The sequence below is a fragment of the Tauraco erythrolophus genome, chromosome 9, assembly GCF_009769465.1.
Source record: "Tauraco erythrolophus isolate bTauEry1 chromosome 9, bTauEry1.pri, whole genome shotgun sequence".
NCBI classification, from domain to species: Eukaryota; Metazoa; Chordata; class Aves; order Musophagiformes; family Musophagidae; genus Tauraco; species Tauraco erythrolophus.
This window is the reverse complement of record NC_141473.1, coordinates 21,630,541-21,651,573: the sequence shown is the minus strand read 5'-3', so window position 1 is coordinate 21,651,573 and position 21,033 is coordinate 21,630,541. Positions and strand designations below refer to the sequence as shown.

Here is a 21,033-nt window from a genome sequence, read left to right as displayed (position 1 = left end):
TATCTATAGCCACAATAGATTCCAGCTGTACTGCCATTGCAGAGAGCCTTCAAAAACCAATACCATTTCAAAAGACAAAAGAGGTCAAAATTCTAGCCTCAGAGCCCACAGGAGATCTTAGCTCAATGGAGCTAAGATTTCACTGAGCCAGGTAGTCCAGTTTTGCTTTCTGCAGGACAGGCAAAACAGTAACTAAAAATGCCAGCAGACACCTGGAACCACATCAGCTGGGTCCTCATCACATTGCTAGAGCCATGAAGCTGCAGCAAAACCAGCAAGATTCAGAGGAAATGAGACAAAGAGTGTCTGAAAGTAGTTGAGAAGAAGAAAAAAGGAAGGAAAAGCATGCATGTGACTCAGGACTGGTGGCTGGGGCATTCCCTTGAATGCAACAGCAACAAGGGAATTCTCCTGACAGCAACAGAAGTAGAAAATTAGGTTCCCCTGGGTTATCAGCATTAAGTACATGAGAGGGGACAACTGACAACAGGTAACCTCACTATAGCAGAAGCAGGTGGGAGACCGCTTGAAACTCCACTTCCATCATCCACCCCATCAGGACCTCAGTTTCCTAAGTGACAAAACAAGAACATGAATCAGCCATGAGATGAACCTAACAGTCTGTAAATTGCTGGATCATTACAGCAAGAAGTGCCACTGGAAGAACCCAGGTAGAGGAAGCTATTCCGTTGTCCCTCACCTGCCAGTCACTGCGACTTCTCTGTCCATTACACATTCCAAAACAAAGGCTAAACTGCTCTTTGCCAAAGATTCCCAGCTAGAACAGGACAAGCACGCACAAACCATGGTTTCCTGTCTGTGGTTTGGTATCTACTGGAATCTAAAAACATGCAGTATGAAATGCAGATTCTATTAGGTCATTTACACTTCAAAAAGTCCACCGTACTCCCTTGCCACTCAGCATATGCTGGAGAAATTCAGAAGAAGCTATGGAGCCGTAGTGGCACTGGCTGCAGATGTACACCACCCTTACCAAAAGAAAAGCATCCTGAGGATAAATGTAGGTGTGTACACACGCTTTGCATTACTCATAGGAGGAGAAAATAAATAGCAGTTAAATATGTCAGGTTTTTTCCTGTTTAAAGTACAATAGGTATTCTGGATTATATAAAGAATCTGCCTTTACATGCATGAAAGATAAACCCTGGAACCTGTGGTAGAAGCAAGATGATAGTAGCTAACAAGGGAATTGGAAGGAATTTCATCTGTGAGCCATTCCAGTCTGCTTCAAGGCTTCTTACACTTTTCTTCAGCTCCCCTAACCTCCCATTAACGACAGTGAACTGTATCACATAGGTCAATGGTCTGATCATCTGTTACAGGGTGGGTGGGTCAAAAATAAAGCAACAGATCCCTGCTGTCCAGATAACCCAGACACTGCAGCACTGCGCATTGCCGTGACAATCCTGCCATGGAATGGATGCAGCCTGTGGGCTTCAGGGGACCTACCATCTGCAGGCTGAAAAGTGCTGTCCTGAGGCTTTGTGGATCGCTGCCGTGAACTCTGGTCTTCTGAAACTTCCCCTCTACACAGCACAAAACCTGACTCACCCAAACAGGAACGGAAACCTCCTGAAGAAACCTCTGATTGCTGCTAGCTGGTGTAACGTCTTCATCAGCTGGCTTACTTTCTCCTAGTGAGAATTAAAATAATCTGTTGATGCAGATTTGGAATCTGCTTTTCTGCTGGAGATCTTGATGGGAAATCTCAAAGCCCCATAAAAAAAATTCTCCTTTGTTTTTGCTTTTGTTGTTATTGTCCTGAAGGTAACAGAAGCTCTCACCCAGTGACCTTAAATTCCTGTGTGCATCTTAACTTTCCTTACCTACTCAGACATTTCAGCTGGATATAGCTTAAGCCTACTTTCTGTCCACTTCATTTTCCATATTCACAAATATTTTCAATCCTATTAGGTTGTGTTGGCTCCAGTTTGAAGCTTTTACTTATTCTATTTTGAGTTTGTCTGGACTCCTCCCCTACTAATGTAGCTTACATAATCCTTTTCTAGAGATGACAGATGTGCATTTTGAAAAAGAGAATCCTGCATCTGCGTTTCATTTGTTTTACTGTAGCTTAATCAGTACTTTGTTAACAGCGTTATTTAGGAGATGTTATCAAGCCTCACGCACTTCACATGCATTTGTTAACTTGACAAACAAATCTAATCAAGGGAGCTTAGGGGAGAGAAAGCAACACTTCTTTCCTTGCAGTATCTTTCACATTTCAGGGCTACTACAACGTTAGAAGTGAAAAGAACCTTTGTACTTGGACAAGGCAGATATAATTCTGGATTATTGCTATTTCCAGCTACGCCTCTGCCTATATATCGTGCATTGTTTACTAGCTTAGCTGCAACTTCTCCCTTATTATCTCAGTTCCTCCTTTCCTCCACCTGCTAGTGTCCTAAAAATAATCAGCTTGAAGACTTGAAAATGTTTTTCTTCTAATAATTTTTTAAAAATAATGTTATTATGTAGTTGAAATCAAAATAAAGGCTTAGGGGACAAGAGATCCCTCTGCACGTCCCTTTGAAAGCTTCTCAATGTACAGGAATATATAGCTGTCAACTACACACAACACAGAGAGAAATAGAGGTATTTGTCATCTCTGGCTGACTCCTCCGAAAATAAAAATATGATTGTTTTTACAAGCATAATACAACTAGAGAAGCAAGCTGTTAAACTACACCATCAATAAATAATGGTCCCAGAGCTCTTAGCAAACCCCTCCCTTAATTTCAATGGAAGCTGAGCAGGATCTGCACCTCTGAAAAACAGATTGCTTAAAAATCCGTCCCCTTCAAATCAAATCAGCTGCTAAGCGCAATTATGAACTAGCTTGGTAGCATTCAGGAGAAAACAAATGTCACTTCCCTCTGTTCCAATAACAAAATAACAGAATCATTATGGTCCCTTGAGAAAAAGATTGCTTTTGTCCGCTTATGCTACTAACAGCATCTTACCTTAATCAGTAGCATCAGTGATCATTCCTGCTGTCCTGTGGAAAGAACAAAGTGCCAGGCACTCTCCACACACACAGGCAGTAAAGCTCCTGCTACAGAGGCAGAACTACTTCAACTACACCAGCGGTCTGCTAGGTAATGCACATTTTTAAGTACTCCATTTGTATATTCGTTGATGAAACAGTCCACAAAAACCTCAGCAATAATCCCTGGGAGAGTCTCTAACTATAACAAGCAAAAAGAAACAGAGGTAAAGCCGAAGCTTCATTCTCTACACTGGGAAGCCCTGAACAGCGGGGACCTGGGAGAAGTCAACAGCCAGGGCTGCTTTTTTCTCAGCCAGCAAGTTGCTCTACCTGCTTCACCGAATTTCCAAATCAATTTGCATAAGGGGGTGCCACTCATTCTTTTGCCTAGATAATCATCATTTCATCTCATTCCTTCACATTAAACACATCTTCCTGCCCCAAGGTGCTTCCAAACTGAGGTCTAGTACATGAATCACCCTGCAAGCTGTGAGTCTTTACAGCTTTGCTGCAAGCAGGATGTAATATCACAGCATGCATGGGACTTGCCTTGTTATCACTCTTAGCCATGATCATCAACTCCCACAATGAGTAGAGACCAGCCTCCTGAGAGATTAATGCCCCCCTCCAGAAGAGGCATTCTTCCCTCCGATCTGGCACTGAAGCCACCCTGCAGAGCAAAAATTAGACTGTCTTAATCGCATGGCTCAAATGAAATTTTTCTTAAAGATACAGATGATGATTTGCTGCTTCATAATATTCATTGTCATACATGCCACAGTACCATGCCTATAGCTACAGTTTTCGAGAAAAGCTGTTTTTCCTTCTTCATTACGTGTCCAAAAGCATTGCACAGCAGTAACCTACATGGATTCCATCACAGTGTGCACACTGGTGACGCACTGGTCAATGCATCTTTTCCTTACTAACACACAGGAATGGTTAGAGAGAGCAGTGGTGAGATTTCGTACAATTTGAAATTTTTTAATTAAAAGGAAAATAAAAAAGGCCAGATTACTGTGAACACAGCTTTGGGAACGGCCCACTAATGTTGCTGCAGTTGGTCCCCTGTAATTACAGATCACTCTGCAATCAGCACAGAAGGGTCCACAGTACATCCACCAGATACAAAAAACACTCCCCTACCCACTATTCATGGGCAAAAGCCAAAACCCACAAACCCACAATATGACAGGGAAAGATAGCAAGTGATGTCAAGGACAAGGCAACACCCCAGACCTCCAGAATAACAGTAAATCTACTGAGAAAAATGCCCACATGATCATTATGATTTGGAAAAGCACTCCATATGACGATCGATGTTTTTTAAAAGAAAGCGTTAATGAAGGTTATAACCAAATGGAAAGAGGGACACACTAATACATGTATAGACCAGCAAGAGAAATCTGCACCAACACATATTTGCAGGCAAATTCCTAGTCTAGTACACAAGTCCACATGATATAACGTACCACCTATGGATAATTTACGATCACTTCCCATTCTCTACTATAATCCTCTTGGGGTTAATGAAAGTCTAAATCAGTTCTGAAATCCAGTGAAAAATTCCTATGTATTTTTATTTTCAAGATTAATAAAGGTTATTAAAAACAAAAGCATAAATTTGCATCGAAGACAATGAAAGCCTGTGTTTCTCAAACAGTGTAAACATTTACAACGCAAGATAGTGATGAAACAAAACAATCTCGTTGTTGTTCACTGAGGACATTGCTCACATTCTGTATTATACACAGATAACAATGATGCATTTTTAGGAAAATCCTGTGCTACGTCACTTATTTTCCATTACATCAGAAGCTAACAGTGGTAAAAGCTATTTACGAACAACAGGTGCCTAAGCAATGCTCTTCACTATTGTTTAACTGCTACCAGGCAAAACACTCCTCTTAAGCCAGAGTGAAAAGAATATACTATTGACTAAATGATTCTGCATTTTGAAGAAGTATGAAATTGTGCTTTGTCTCTGGGTGAATAAGAAATTTCCAAAGTCGTGCACATAAGAATGTATTTCTTTTGAATGATTTATGAGTTAAATGCCAGGTAACTCTTTATTTATAGGTTTAAGTCACAACATATCTTTGTTCTGGAAGTCTTAATAAAATCTAGATTTCTGGATCATTATGACAAGCCTTTAAACTTTTTCTGAGGAAACAGCTATAAATCAGATTCTTTAGGACTTGCATGATGCAACTGGAGAGCTCACACCCAGTGTCTTCAAAAGTTCAAGTATAGAGTGAAAGGGCATGTTATCAAGCATCCGGTACTCAATTCTTCCACAAACTTGCATGACATTGGTAAGTTATGTTTTTGACCATAATTTCCCACATTTTAAAGCAATCGGAACTTCTGAAGCAAAACTAGCTATCAGGAGTCATTTGCTATAGCCTGAAGTTAAAAGTTTTACATTTTAAAAACATTTTAAATACAGGGGAATACTATGAGTCATTGACGCAATAACAGCTTTCAGTGAGAACTTTTTATTGGGAAGTGTATTCAGGCATAGCATGTCTATTTCACATTTTCTTGTTTCCATGTTTTTCCATGCTGGTATCTTACCTATACATTCGCCAATGTCCAACAAGAACCTTCTCTCCAGAGGACAACATGGGAAGGACCAGTACTGCGAACTGCATGAGAACTTGTGCTCTGGGCAGAATAACCAGCTGAGGGGTTCCACAGTCATAAATGCCCATCGTTTACTTTATTTCAAATATCACCAATATAGAGGCGTGCTCACTGGCTGTGGTTTAGAAGGCCAATCATTTAAGTTCTTCACTTTAGTCATTTCTGTGCAATGGAAGAATAACACTTCCACTCCCCCACTCCCAGGCCGTTTCGGCCACACAGATAACTCCTGTTTGCTCCTCACCACAGCAATATACGGCATCTGGTACAACCAAGAGCACAGACTGAAGCCCTACAGCAAGACAAGCAATAAAAGCAGTACACAGCTGAGTCACTCCTTCAGTTTCACACCTGTATCCTCACGAAAAACTGTCAGATCTTGACTCAAGACAGTCACTAGCCAGACAAACACGGTATTTCTCATCAATTTCAAAATGAAAATTATGCTACAATGAGTTTAAGAACCTCTGTGTCACAGCATTATCATTAAAAAGTAATCCTGTACAAAGGCTACGGACAGAGTTCAGGTCTGTGAACAGAATTAACTCCTCTCCACTGCCAGGACAAGACGGCCTCTTCCGGCTGCAATCTTATCATGGGATGTGTTGCGCAGTTAAAAAAGCTGCATGTGCCCTTCTTATCACAAGAGTCCCTGGTATAGTTTAAAGGCCAGGCAACTGATTTCAGACAGCTGACAAACAGCCTGGCTTCCCTCATCCCGGCTCCCCACACCAGTGCTGACACCAACATGGACTGGCCCCGGAGAAGCATCAGCACAAACAGTTTCCCTTCATTAGGGTGTTATTTCACACGAGTACACTGGCACGCCTATGTTGGCTCTGCCCGTCCTACATCCACAACAGTGCTCTGTGCCACCCAAAAAGAAGGGACTGGCATTACGGAACCCCACAGACAAGGCGTTCCTTACCACAGTCTATAAAGGGCCATTCATCCGCACCGTACCTAAAATAGTCACTGGATGTGATCACGAGATGAATACATGACTGTGGACTTCTTTAAATCACTGCCTTCTTACACAGACAAGAAACCAGTGTCCAGTGGTTGCTTCCTCACCCGTTGTCCTCGTTCTCGGTTCAGTAATGAAATGCTGACCCTTTCTGTCCATCCAATATTAGTCCGTTCGTTTCTACAAATATTTAGAAGTTTAGAGAGTTTAAGAAAAGTTTAGAGAAACAGCACAAAACTCCACCAACCAACTCTTATGCACTTGTAAGATCTGTATACTACCCTATTAAAACAAATCCAATGCAGCTTTCTGTCACTAGAACTAAGGCAGCATTTCTGAAGTCTATCAACCACTAGCTGCTCATCACCAGTCAACCAGAGGCAGCTGCAGAAGGCTGCTCAGACAGAGTGAAGTACCCAGAGTGAAGTACAGAGAAATTGTGCCTATTTATGAGAAACCCAGAAAATTGCACAGGTCTCTTGCTGCTGGGGAAGAGGCTAACTTGCAGTGCTCTGTTTCTCTACTGCTTAAATGACTTCTACTTTTTGTCCAGGAGATGCTTCGAGTGATCTCCTAGTATTGAGTAAAGGTGGGCATAAACCCAGACCATTAGAGAGCAACACACTGTCAGACAAAAGATGGTTTACAAGGAACCTTGTGATAGCTGGGGTGATAGGTGGAACAGATTCTGGGATGCTATTGTATATCCACATGACAAGTAAAAGAAGTTGATATGGGAAGTTAGAATCATAGAATCATAGAATGGTTAGGGCTGGAAGGGACCTTCAAAGGTCATCTAGTCCAACCCCCCTGCAAGGAACAGGGATATCTCCAACTAGATCAGGTTGCTCAGGGCCTCGTCCAACCTGGCCTTGAACGTCTCCAGGGATGGAGCATCCACCACCTCTCTGGGCAACCTGTTCCAGTGTTCTACAACTCTTATGGTAAAAAATTTTTTCCTAATATCCAATCTGAATCTACCTCCCTCTATTTTAAAACCATTACCCCTTGTCCTATCACAACTGGCCCTCCTGAATAGCCTCTCCCCATCTTTCCTGTAGGCCCCCTTGAGGTACTGGAAGACCACTATAAGGTCACCCCGGAGCCTCCTCTTCTCCAGGCTGAACAGCCCCAACTCTTTCAGCCTGTCCTCATAGGAAAGGTGCTCCAGCCCTCTTATCATCTTCGTGGCCCTCCTCTGGACCCTCTCCAACTGGTCCATGTCCTTCTTATGTTGGGGGCTCCAGAACTGGACGCAGTACTCCAGGTGAGGTCTCACGAGGGCAGAGTAGAGGGGAAGAATCACCTCTCTCGACCTGCTGGCCACACTCCTCTTGATGCAGCCCAGGACGCGGTTGGCCTTCTGGGCCGCAAGAGCACATTGCCGGCTCATATTGAGCTTCTCGTCCACCAGTACTCCCAAGTCCTTCTCCTCAGGGCTGCTCTCGATCCATTCTCCGCCCAGTCTGTATTTGTGCCTGGGATTGCCACGACCCAGATGCAGGACCTTGCATTTGGCCTGGTTGAACTTCATGAGGTTGGTACGGGCCCACCTCTCCAGCCTGTCGAGGTCCCTCTGGATGGCATCCCTCCCTTCCAGCGTGTCAACAGCACCACACAGCTTGGTGTCATCGGCGAACTTGCTGAGGGTGCACTCCATGCCACTGTCCACGTCACCAACAAAGATCTTGAAGAGGGCCGGGCCCAACACGGACCCCTGAGGGACGCCACTCGTGACCGGTCTCCACTTGGACATCGAGCTGTTGACCACTACTCTCTGAGTGCGGCCATTGAGCCAATTCCTTATCCACCGAGTGGTCCATCCATCAAACTCATGCCTCTCTAGTTTAGAGAGAAGAATGTCATGTGGGACAGTGTCAAAAGCTTTGCACAAGTCCAGGTAGATGATATCCATTGGTCGACCCTTGTCCACCGATGCTGTCACCCCATCATAAAAGGCCACCAAGTTGGTCAGGCACGATCTGCCTTTGGTGAAGCCATGTTGGCTGTCACCCACCACCTCCTTGCTCTCCATGTGCCTTAGCATGGTTCCCAGGAGAATCTGCTCCATGACCTTGCCAGGCACAGAGGTGAGGCTGACCGGCCTGTAGTTGCCCGGGTCCTCCTTGTCCCCCTTTTTAAAAATGGGGGTTATGTTCCCTCTCTTCCAGTCATCGGGGACCTCGCCAGACCGCCACGACTTCTCAAATACAATGGCCAGTGGCTTGGCAACTTCATCCGCCAGTTCCTTCAGGACCCGCGGATGGATCTCATCAGGTCCCATGGACTTGTGCACCTTCAAGTTCCTCAGATGTTCCCGAACCTGCTCTTCAAGTACAGTGGGCGGTGGTTCATCCTCACAGTCCCTGCTAGTTCTTTCCACAGCTTGGGCAGTAAGACAAGAGGCTTTATCAGTGAAAACTGAAAGTTGTCCAAATAGGCTTAAAATCAAATTCAGGATCATGGCCACATCACTGATATTAACTGACATGTCGCATTTTTCAACCCAATCACATGCAGAAGTGGCTTTTCTGCCTTCTCCCCTAATAGATGCTCTTTGCTTTAAATTAGTTTAGACACGAGCCAGAGAGATAAGCAAAGTGTGCTAAATAAGGCCCATGCAACTCTGGTGCACACGAGCACTACTGTGAAATCTGAAACATTCAGGAAGACAAAACCTGGAAGGAACAGCAGTTTCTATCAGGTATCTGTTGAAATTGAAGGCAAGAAGAAAAACTTTTTTTTTTTAGCTAAAATCTCATTGGTCCCAGAGGAAAATATACTGTTGGAAAGAGGGGAGTATTGAACCTGTTGAGGCCACATCAGAATTTTGCACCAACTGCATCCAGAGCTGCAGCAAGAGAAACCCAACCGACCCCACCCTGCTTTTCTTCATATTTTCCAGGATCCATACCAGCTGATCATGTGGCTTCCTTCTCTAAGCAGTTACAATTACAATGATATTCAGGGACATTTGCTCTTCCAAAGAGTTCATAAAAAAAATTACTACAGACAAATGATTTGAGTGTCTGTTGAATCAGGCTAATGGAGAGATAAGTACATGTTTCTTTTTAACTATTTTTAAATGGCAAGTGCAAGATTCAACAGGGTTTTTTTTAAATCGAAAAAAGGAAACTACTCCCCATTCCAAATGCAACAGATGTTAGAAAAATCAAGACAAAATCTCCCCAGTTTTCTGCTCACTTAAAACCATTGGCATGTTCCACTGCAGAGACAGTCCCATCTTTGGCACAGGCTCCCACACCTGGGCTGTACAGCAGCGTCAAGACAGTCATAAAGTATTTAAAGATGAAGGATACGAATTCTGCTATTTTTAAAGTGACAGAAATCCACAAGTGACCAAAACACTGCTGCTTTCTCCTTGGAGGGCCCAATCATTCCCTTCAGTCTCTGGGTGCTAGAGGAGGCAGCACTGTGCTTAGGAACAAGCACGGTCTCCTCTGCGTCACAAGTGACCTTGTGCCTGACACAGTCCTTCTCCATTAGCCATGCTCTCTCTGAATGAGGTATAAAGCTGTGGTTCTGGAGGAAGTAACTTTTCTTGTTTTACAGGGACACATGCTATTCAGTGAATGGTATTACCTGGCGATGGCAAAAGCTTCCACCACTTTCCATCTGAGAAGTAATTTGGTACAATCTCACATCCCCTACGCCTCCCACAGAATAAACACAAGTTTCACAGCTCAGCAAGGCCAGCTGATCTCTCACTGCACCACTACAGAGGACAGTAACCATCTAACATAGAAATGAAAGCAAAAGGAGGCTAAAAAGTATTCAGATCCCAATTTTACAAAAGAGTAAATATCTCCGCTGAAAACGCTCCCTCTTCCCTGTTGTGCTGCTCCTGCAGCAAAGCCAGGCAGCTGTCTGACAATGCTCAACCAACACTACCTAATGGCTTCAAGCAGGAAACAAAAACATAATACATATGTACATGTTTGGTGTGTTGTTTTTTTTGGAGTGGGGGTAGGGTTTTTTTAAAGAAAAAAAAAAATTCTCTAGAGAGAATTTCTAAAGACACTGCTGGCAAAACCGTACCCTACGGCATCTAGCTGGGGCAAAGACAGCATGAATCCAGTGCAAAGTCAGTTCCATCACCATTACAGCACCCAGTTTATCCACAAAATTCCCTTCTCAAACACCGATTCTGCCCAGACTTTCCCAACTGGCAAAACAGAGATATTACTTCAGTCTCTGATCTTGTCCTATCTGCAGGTTATGAATTAGAATACTTCTCTAATTAGAGATTAGAGATCAACCGTGGAATTAGAGGCGGATTATTTTTAGCCATCGCCTGATTGAGCTGGAGGTGTAGTCAGTTGTAAATTAGTCACTGCCTTTCCTAAGAGTACATGTTACACACCAACTTTCAATGTAATATCCAGTATCTCTTCAAAAGCCATCATTTATCGGTCATCTGTGCAGGGAAGAGAGAAAAAAGGGAGCAGCTATCATTCAGCCAAGAGACTTCTTAAGATCTTCAGGTTTCTTTATCAAAGTCTAGAAAGAATGGCAAGGGGAGATGAAGAGGTCTGGAAAGGCACAGCCACCTTCACACACCAGCAGTGAAGACACAAGCTTGAGTAACCCATCCCTCTGACAGCTGCCATGTTGGAGTGGCATCTTTTACAGAAGGGGTCGTAGAAGGCCCAGCGACAGCATACTGTGCTGTTTTATTGCTCACCAGGTTAAAGCATGACTTAGTCTGCCAGTGATAATTTTCTTTTTTTGGCACATTCCAACACAGGAAGAAGAAAAGGCACACGGAAGAAAGGCTTGGATCAGAAACTTGCCAACTCTCCTTGACTCACAGCGGTTGCTGGAAACTGAGAATAAACAGCATCTCAGAAAAGCAGGTCTGTGGTGTAGTATGTCCACGTTACTCACCTCAGTGGGATGTGCTGTGTACAGTCAGGCTGCTTTCCACTCCTATCCCCTGCTGACAAAAACTACTTACAGACTTGAAACCCAACAGTTTCATCATCTTATTAAATTCCCTGTTGCTGGCTCAGATGTCTCTCATATGCCGTAGTCAGATTACATGAACCATGAAGACCTATCTGTGAGCCACACAGGATACAGCTCAAATGAGGCCAGAGTCCGGATCATCAGCCCTCTGAGTTTCTCCTCTCTCATTCACAGAAGCAGCAATGCAAACTGCGTGACAAGGGATGAGTATATAGTTTGTGGAGTCATGCGGAAAGGGAGTTAATACCGAAGCACCAAGATGCAATTGGCAAACATACCTTCCCTGAGCAGTGCATCTACCCCAGAGCAAACCCATCCCTGCAGGTTCATCTCAGAATTCCAGCAAGCACGGCCAATAAAGACAGGCTAAGCCAAACCCATGCAGGTCTTACAAACTGGAGAGCCTCAATACAGCAGCTGTGGAGGACTTGACAAGGCAGCTGACAAGCCGCCAACCAGCAGCCTAACCCGCAGGATGCCTGCAGGGCATCACGGGCCTACCAAGTCTGTGCAAAGCACCTGTAGCACTGCACAGTGAGAACACGCCAACTGAAAAACTTCCCAGTAGGCAAAGATGGATAAGACAGACTGAACACGTGTCCCAGCTGACAAGTAGAGCTCAAGTACACAGAGAAAGCAAACAACCGTAACAAATGTCTAACAGACACAATGGAAGATCACAGCCAAAAATAAAATGCATGATATATCTAATCCCCTTTCTATATAAGGAACTGATCCTGACTCGCCTCCTTGCTCTCAGGCAGCTGGACCACACAATCCTGTGCTTGCTTCTTGCCAGGGTATCACTAACAAAGGAAATCGAGTGAGAAGTCTTATCTTGAATCAAACGAGTTCAACAGCAACTGAGCTGAGATCCTCCTTGCCCTGTGGATGGAGAAGCTGATATCAACTAGTGAATAAAAGTATCTGCGCCAGGCCTAGGCAAGTGCCTCAAGGTCCCCAAAAAAACAAATGCTGACTATGGGAGACTGATCCTGGGAAGAAAAAAAAGGACCAAAAGACTACAAAGAATACATCAGACTTACCCTGCTGCATTTGGCATGTAGGTATGCAGAGGAGATGCTTCCACACTTCACTACTTACATCTCAGATGCAGCCTTACTGAGCAGGGGTAAAATATGCAAGGAGCACTTAGGCAATCTTGGTATGAGGCACAGGGCTCTGGCAGAGCCATCTCCTGCTGCTTTGGACACACAGCTTTGAAGATGCAGTTCTGATCTATCACTTACACACTGCCTTGCGAGAAACAGCCACACGTTTCAATTAAAAAAGCAATCAGACGGATCAGGAAAGGTCAAAGAAGTAATTTTGAACCTCTTGCCATTTGGAAAATACAACAGAGTTGTGAATCCCACCTTCTCAGTAATTTGTCTGGAAAACATCACAGCGCAGCTCTCCTACACTCCCAGGAAGGCACATAAAGAGAACATCATCTCTAAAAAGCCTTGAGAGCTGCACAGCTCTGCAGGTGTACCAGAGCAGGACTCTCTCACACACCTGCCAAAGCATGTAGCAGCTCGTACAGAACCACACGGAGACCTTTCAAGCCTTCCAATCTTGTGATGAAAGCAACTTGGTGAATATTTTCACAACATTTGAAAGACCTAACTCTAGCTGTCTCAGTCAGAAGTTATCCTCCCCTGCCAGGTCTGACCCTAGGATGAAGGGTTCAAAATAGTTGAACACAACTGTCACCAGAATCACAGAAACAAAATAACACTTCTCATGCAAAGGAACTGCTAAAAGGCAATATACGGAGTTTTCATGTCGGAAAGCAACAAGATGTTTCAAGGCTATAGAGTAAGACACATTGCATAAGAACACTGATGTGTTTAGAGGGCTGAAATTTGATCTCATTTTTATTGGCTTCTGCTTTGTTATGTCAAGAGCAAAGTTAAAAATCCCCTTCCATTTTTAAACAAACATGCTACTTTTTTTTTGTTAATTCCCAAGATCAAGCCAGCCTGACAAGAACCCTGTAATTTTACAAGGGAATCTCTCCTCCCTCCACCCCCTTATTTTATCAAACATTAATTTTGTGAAGAGTCTGCTGCACCGTGCCACATTAATTTTGTGAAGTCTGCTGCACCCTGCCAGCTCTAATTTAGTAACAATACTTAACCTTTTCCCCTAGGCTCTCAGAACGCCTTGCAGTGGAAGGCGGCCATCCCATGGGCAGAAGGATTAGCATAGTCTGATATCCTACAGTTTGGTAACCTGTATGCAGGCTTCATAAGGGCCACTCACCCATGTGACACCCTTGTGTCTAAAAAAGTGCTATCTCCATGGGCTGCAGCGCAGGATGAGGCTGCAGCTCTAGGTTGTGACATGGCAATTTAGATTCTTCCTGTGACATCTAATGTTCCAGAAAATATCTGACATTGAGCCAACAGGTTCAGAAGTTACTTGCAGTGTGATTGCATAAGCTCACTTCCCGCTGGAAAGCAGGCTAAAAAAATATATATTTTTTAAAAAAATCCAAGAACCTTACAAAAAACATGATACAGCTGACAATTGAGTTGCAAGACACTAAGGTATGGATAGGTGAAGCAGCTAAAACAGAAAACAGAGGCCAGAAGCAGGAATAAGACGCAGATTTCCTGTCTCTCACAGCAAACTTCTAGCTGCGAATGAACTTCCTCTTCTTTTTTAGAGCTAAGCAGATTTTTGTTTTCTCTTGCAACAAGACAGCACTTAGTTCAGTATGCATTTATGCTATTTGGAATAAGAAAACCCTTCCATCTAGAGATCATTTGCAATGTCAAAGAGTAGCAGCTCCTCTGCAAGTCTTCAGTCTACTTGTTTTTTATATACTATATGCATGCATGTGTACACACACACACGTGCAGACTGAGCTGGAGAAAAACCACTGACAACAACTGTTGTTGCTAGTCCTGGCACTTCCAGTTCAGATTTGGCAGGCAAGCTCTAGATGAAAATGACCCTGCAAGCTATGACGACAACAATCACATTTAAATGAACAACATTTTGGATGCAGAACTACAGGGCGACTCGCTTTGTTTACCAGAAAGGAAGGAAAAACCAAAGCCTACTGTTAACTTCAGAAAAAGCCAGACTGCTCCCGTGTGTATTGTCCCCTCTGCCATCACCTACAGTAAACTATTACCTAGTGCTCTTCACGCTGCTCTGGTATGTCAGACTTCACCAGGCTTACTAAGAACAAAAAAGCCACTGCCAACTTTCACTTTCTATTGTAGCAGAGTTCATCATGCTGTTAAGTGCAAGTGCCTTAAGACTAGTTTGCTGAAGGAGGCCATGGGAAACAGGCAAGAAGGAGACAAAACCACACTCGGATAGGGCAAGAGGAGGCATTTGCAAGAATTTCTTGCTATAATGTTGTCCGTGTTACTAAAGCATGGCAGAGCCCTGTATTGCATCACTCCCTGTATTTCAGTACATCGATCTTCCTGTAAATATATATATACACAGAAAAAATAATATATACCTGCACACAGAAACATGCTACATTTTTCCATTAGCCTTCCCCTTCTGCATTCGTAGTTACAAGAGACTGTAACAAGGATTGGCCTAGTAGCCAATCACCCTCAACAGCACATTGCGCTTTTACAACTAGAAATAGAGGGATCAGAGAGATTAATCCTCTGTCTTGGATGACATGAGTAGCTAGTGACAGTGAAAGCATATATAAATAGGCAGAGATGGCTCTTTGTCTTGCTACAGCCCCCTCTGGTTTCAAAGCAGGCTCTTCCACTAAGAGATGCCTGAAGAGGTCATTGTGAATGAAATTAAACAAAGGCATCTCTTTTGTAAGCCCTGCAGTAATTGAGAGACAAGGAGCTTCCACTAATAATCCTCATGACATCACCTGCATTCTCCCAGAAAGGTAAAGCCAAAGTTCAGACCTGCTGCCAAGAGAAGCAGTTCCAGTAGCAAGATTTGACTGAATGCTTCCTCAATATTTAACTGGCACAACAGGGCAGGTTGTACACAGCAAGTCTGTTGCTTCCTGTTCGGTTAATACTACTCAAATGCAGGCAAAATCCACCCAAAGTCATGTCTAGAATTCAGTAACCTTCGGAGCGAGGAGTCACAGCAACATGTGGACCCCCCACTGCTGTCCCCACATAAATTCTTGTGTAACATGCAAGTGGAACTTAAAACCCAACTCTGGCAACAAGAACAGAAGCACATGCCCCCTCCTCAAGCTACACCGATGGCACAGAGTTATTAGCAGTAAGAAGTCTGAGTGACAAATTATTCTGGTCATTAGAATCAGCAGATCAGACCCAGGGGAAGCGTATCTATTAAGAAGCGTTTTTTTTCTACAGATACTCTTCCTTGCAGGCACAGTCCATCTACACAAAATAAAGAGGAACTGAAAGGCTTTTTAAAAATAAAATACACTTGAGAGGAAGGGTGGCACCAAGGATTTGTATGCTTTTTCAAAAATTAGCAACTTGGTCTGTAACCTTGCATCCATTTTTTTTCTCTTTTCTTTTTCTTTTTTTTCCTCCTCCTTTTTTGGTTTGTCACCTTAAGTCCCTCTATGTTTCTTTCCTTCCCCTTTGTCTTATTCAACTAACCCTTTGATTCAAAAAGAAATGTTTCTTGTCCTATGTCCAGAACATGACAGAAGTCAAGCTACCCGCTCAGGCAAGAACAGCTGGGAATATTTTTATTCCTTGTAATGAATATCTTATCCTTGATGGTGCATAAACACACGATTTTACTGAAGCCATGGCCAAACTGGGGGACAAAGTCATCCTTAGTGGTTTTTCGGTCACCTGTTAAATGACATCAAACATTTCTTCTCTCAAAGAGAAAGTCTGCTGCACTTGTTCATGAACAGGCTCACCGGCAAATTGGACAGGTGACATGTATTCTGTCCTCCTGATGCTTTTTGAAGGACACACAGAAACTTTAAGGGGCAGATATCAAGGTATGCCTAACTGATACATAGGATATACCGTCCCGAAATATACAATACTTATATTCTATATTGATTCCAGTCACGCATTCTGCAAGGTTTAAAACTGAGATCCTTAAATGAGACTCCAGGGATAAAGTGTTCATCTACTAGCTGTCTTGATTTCATCAAACTGTGGGAAATCTCAGCCACAATTTCTAGAATAGTTTAGTATTTTACACCTATTAGACATACACCTGGCATCAAAATTTCCAACACTGTTTTCAATCAAGTTCAATCAACCACGACATTCTGCCAGGTCTCTGGTTAAATTCAAGATGTGCTACTAAGCTCCCCTACTTGTCCGTAGGTATCAAAGGTGAATTCTACAGAGGAATCTATTTTAAAAGGTAGAGAAGTTGAACAGTCATTTACATATATCTTTGATCTAAAACAGTCCAAATCTGATCATCAGCTGAGCACAAATCTGATCATCAGCTGAGCACATAAAAGAGGCTAGCCTTCCCCCTGGTCCCTGGGGAAAGAAACTGCAACTACTAGAAACTGCTGATAGTTGAGATATCTCTTGCTGTTTGTGAACTGTCTGGCTGTCTGGTGATGAGTTACATTTAGCAATAACACAGCTCCTAAACCGTATCTTTAATTGCAAAAAGACCATGCTTGCAAGGGCATCTTGTCTGTTTACCTACCCCAGAATCAACAAACATCATGTCATCTGTTATTTCATTTTTTAATGCTTCACATGAATGTAGTTAGATTCCCTCATAGAAGACCTACAAAAATATTGTGGTAAGCAGTGAAAAAATAATCTGGTTTGGAAACAATGAGTTCTTTGGATGACTGGTGTTTTCAGAAAAGCAAGACAATAAAACTAGTAAAACTGACCCTAAATTAGTGAAGGGGGTTTAAAGGATGTGGAGCTGTGAAACTTCCCTACTAACAACGCCCACCCAGCAAGTTTAATGCCAGTTCTGCTATGCCAAAGTGAGCTGCCACCAGACCTTTGCAGTCAACGCACAAGTCAGCAAAACAGAAGTCATGGTAAGCCCTGCATGAGTATTGTCTCACTATGAGAATTAATAAAGTGAATTTGATGTGTGGTTTACGTGGTTCACTCAGTTCCTGCAGCAGCTAGCACAAGGTGCTCCAGAGAAAGAACTGGAGCAGGCAGTAACTGGATAGTTTGTTCCCCAGGAAGATTTTCCCTCTCATACCTTATGACCTAGAAGTGAAGTTTTTCCCAGACTTTTAGTTTTCCGTTCTTTACAGCCTTCTGCAGCTTTGCTGTTCACTATTTGTCTGCCACATGCAGAAACAGTCCAAGCACAATGATGTCCAGGGTTCCTGCAAGCTCCTTCCTTCAAAGTTTGTTCATTTTTTTAAAGTAGCCCAGCTACAGCCTCTTACAGAGTACTAGTTAGACACTTCTGCAGGATCAAGAGCTCCTTGTATTTTTTAGGGAGGGAGGAAGGACAGGACCAGAGCAAAACAAAACAAAACATAAAATAAAAAAGACGACACTTCATTCCTGTTCTCATTTTTCCTGGCAAATGGCCATGCTCACTCTATTCACCATTTCTGCAGCTGGCTGTCAGTCACATTAGGGCTGACTGCTACCGAGATGTATGGCAGGAAATAGCCATAGCAGGAGACTCCGTTTTCTTAGATAGCAGAATCAATTCAAGACTTGTAACAAGAACCTACCACTCCTTCCTTGAGCAGTGTTCTTACTGGGAGCTGCCACGCTCCAGCAGTCATCAGCCTCCCCCACTAATACCAGTGTTTGGAAGAACAGTAAGGAAATCAGGCTGGCAGAAAAGGGACGTTGGCACACTGCCCAAAGTACGTGTGACAGCCTCAGCAGCTGGGAAGATCGAGTTCTTTCACCCTTGAACACGGGAGCATTGCTTGTCCAAAAGGTTAGACGTAAAATAACATTTAAAAAAAAATCATCCTGAAAATATACAAAGTTCATCCAGTGTGCTAAATTAATCTATCCTTATGACACTTAAGACTGGGCAAAAGCAGCCAGGGAACGGATGGATTTTCTAGCACTGGAATCACAACTACCTCATTTGGACACCTCCACTAATTCTGGTCACATATCCATACAGTGAAGCATAAAAAAGGTTGCAGCCTTTCTTCCGATCTGACACCTCAAAACAGAAAATGCTTCTTTTCAACTAATTTACCTCTATAAGCAAAACTGACTAGGGCTAGCTGAAAGCCAAGTTAAAAAACAAACCAAACAAACAATGAAAAAACCTCACCACCAAAACAACAAACGTTCAGTGAATTCTGAATTTTTTAAGTTCATATCAGACTGTAACCAAAGTTACCTGAAGGCCCCAGCAAAGGGGCAGTTGTTCAGACTTTAGTAGTCGCATCAGTTTCAGCATCTGTAGCAGAATTAAGTTCTGAGGAATGTCTCACTTTCTCCAAGCAGCTACAGCGCTGCTCAGGGGAGTCTGGCACCAAAACGTTTGGGCCACAGCTGAGCAGCTTCCGACACCCCACAGCAGGTATCATCCTGGGCACTCGGGGCATAGCCTTGAGCTAGGACCCTTGATGTTTCCAGCAATTCTTGTCCAGTAACAGACCTAGCAGAACTCTGCATCAGTGGAAATTCATCAGCATTGATAGATTTCAAAGAAAACATCTTATGTTTGATAAATAAGTGTTTTTCAAAGCAAACTTCTTTCCTCTTAAAATTTTTGACTAGGACTATTACTGGATTGACCTCAGCCTCATCTGACACTACTCCAGAACTAATTTCAACAGCAAAAGTTCATGAAGAGCCCTGCTGCTTCAGCTGAAGTGTTATTGTCACATCAGCTATCCTCTTCCACTCCCATCTTCCTTCCAAGACCTCCTTCCACCTCCACTCTACCTAAATTGTCCCTTGTACGTTTACACTGTTGGGTTATTTCACAAATTTGCTATGCTCGGAAGTATATGTGCCCTTTGCCGACTGCAAAGCCCGAGCTGTATGCCCTCTTGCACTGCAGTTTGAAACAAACTGATTTTGCATTGGCACGGTAGTTACAATTCTAGCTCTGCTTGTGCTTCCAGCGTACTAAAAAGAGGAAAAGTTTAAGCGTTACAGTTCAGAACAACTTGAGCGTTACTCTATCTGCCAACTAGCTCCAGGAGCCACGAAGGAATTCTGACTATTTCTCAGTCTGCCGTGAAACTTCACGATTCGTTACGAACACGTGTGACCAGCACATCTTGCGTACGGTTTTATCTCCGATGTATCTTCGTTCCACTTCGCTAACAATGCAAATTCGGGTCCGCCTCCAAACGGGAGACCCAGCGCACACGCAGCGCCTTTCCCACCAGCTGACCGGCCCCGGTTGTCTCTCCGAAGCGACACTAATGCTCCCAGCGACAACGCGCGCTGCCAGACGAGATAAGGCTGAGCAGACAAAGACGACGGAGGTGGGAAAGCCTCTTACCAGGGAATTAGGTGCCGTTTCCTCAGCTCCAGCAGAGGAACAGCCCTCAACTCTCCGAGCGGAGCCCCTGCACCGGCCAACGACGGGAGGCTCCGCCGCAGCCCCCGCCCCACAGGCCGGCAGAGACGACCCCCGCGGCCGCGCCGCGCTCCCCCTGCTCCAGCCGCCACGCCACGGCGGCCGGTCCCACGGGGGGCAGCCGCGGGCCGGGCCACGCCGCCCCCGCACGGCCGCCCGTTGCTCGCCGTCGGCACCGACACGCTTCCAGGACGAGCTTCTTCACTTGCGGGGGGGCGGGCGGTCCCGCCGCCGGGCCCGGGGCGGCAGGACTAGCGGCGGCCGAAGGGCAGCGCCCCCCGGGGCAGGCGGTCCCCGCGACGGCCGAGCGGCACCGCGGGCAGCTCGCCCGGGGCCACCCCCGCGGCCCGGCCTCGCTCCCCGCGGCGGCGGCGCCAGCCCTGGCCACTCCACGCCGGAGGGGCGGCGGCCCCGGCTCGGCCCCCACGGAGGAAGCGGCGGCTCCTCACGGCCGGGGCGGCGGCCGAGCCTACCTTGGTGCCCCGCACAGGGCCCGGGCCGGCGGCTCCTCCTCCGGCTGCGGCGGCTGCTGCTGCTGCTGCCCATGCCCAGGGCCGGGAGGCGGCGGGCCGTGGCGCCGGGGACTGGGAGGCTCCTGCGGGGCCGGGGCACTCCCGGTTCTCTCGCCCGGCTCCTGTTTACCGCTGCTCCCCGGCCGGTCGGCCTGCCTGTCAGCGCGCTGCCCCGCCCCGGCCCGCCCCCGCCGCCATGGCCCGGAGGAGCACGGGGAGGCGAGGCGGCGGCCGCGCTGCTCCCGGCGGGGACGGTGTCCCCGGCGAGGCAGGGCCGGGCTCGATCGCCGCCCCGTTAAACGTCCCCCCGCGGGCGGGGGCGCTGCGCTCCGGGCGCGCCCCCGCGTGAGGCCGCGCTGCCGCACCCCCGGCTCTGGTCCCGGTCCTGCGGGCACCTCCCACCGGGAACACGCCGCGCGTGGCCGTAGGGGCCGCCGCCAGGC

At 45.3% G+C, this 21,033-nt stretch overlaps 1 protein-coding gene across 2 annotated transcripts in view; it reads right to left on the bottom strand.

Moving 5' to 3' along the window:
• The window catches only part of MARCHF8 (membrane associated ring-CH-type finger 8), a 102,402-nt gene extending 81,815 nt beyond the window's left edge, over positions 1-20,587 (bottom strand). Inside the window, exon 1 of one of the 2 annotated variants that reach the window (XM_086616592.1) lies at positions 20,552-20,587. The gene's annotated coding sequence lies outside the window, so the exon portion shown is untranslated. Of the gene's footprint in view, positions 1-495; positions 580-20,551 lie in introns of those variants that run through there. The other variant, XM_086616591.1, reaches the window with a different exon arrangement.
• Between the last annotated feature and the right edge of the window lie 446 nt (positions 20,588-21,033).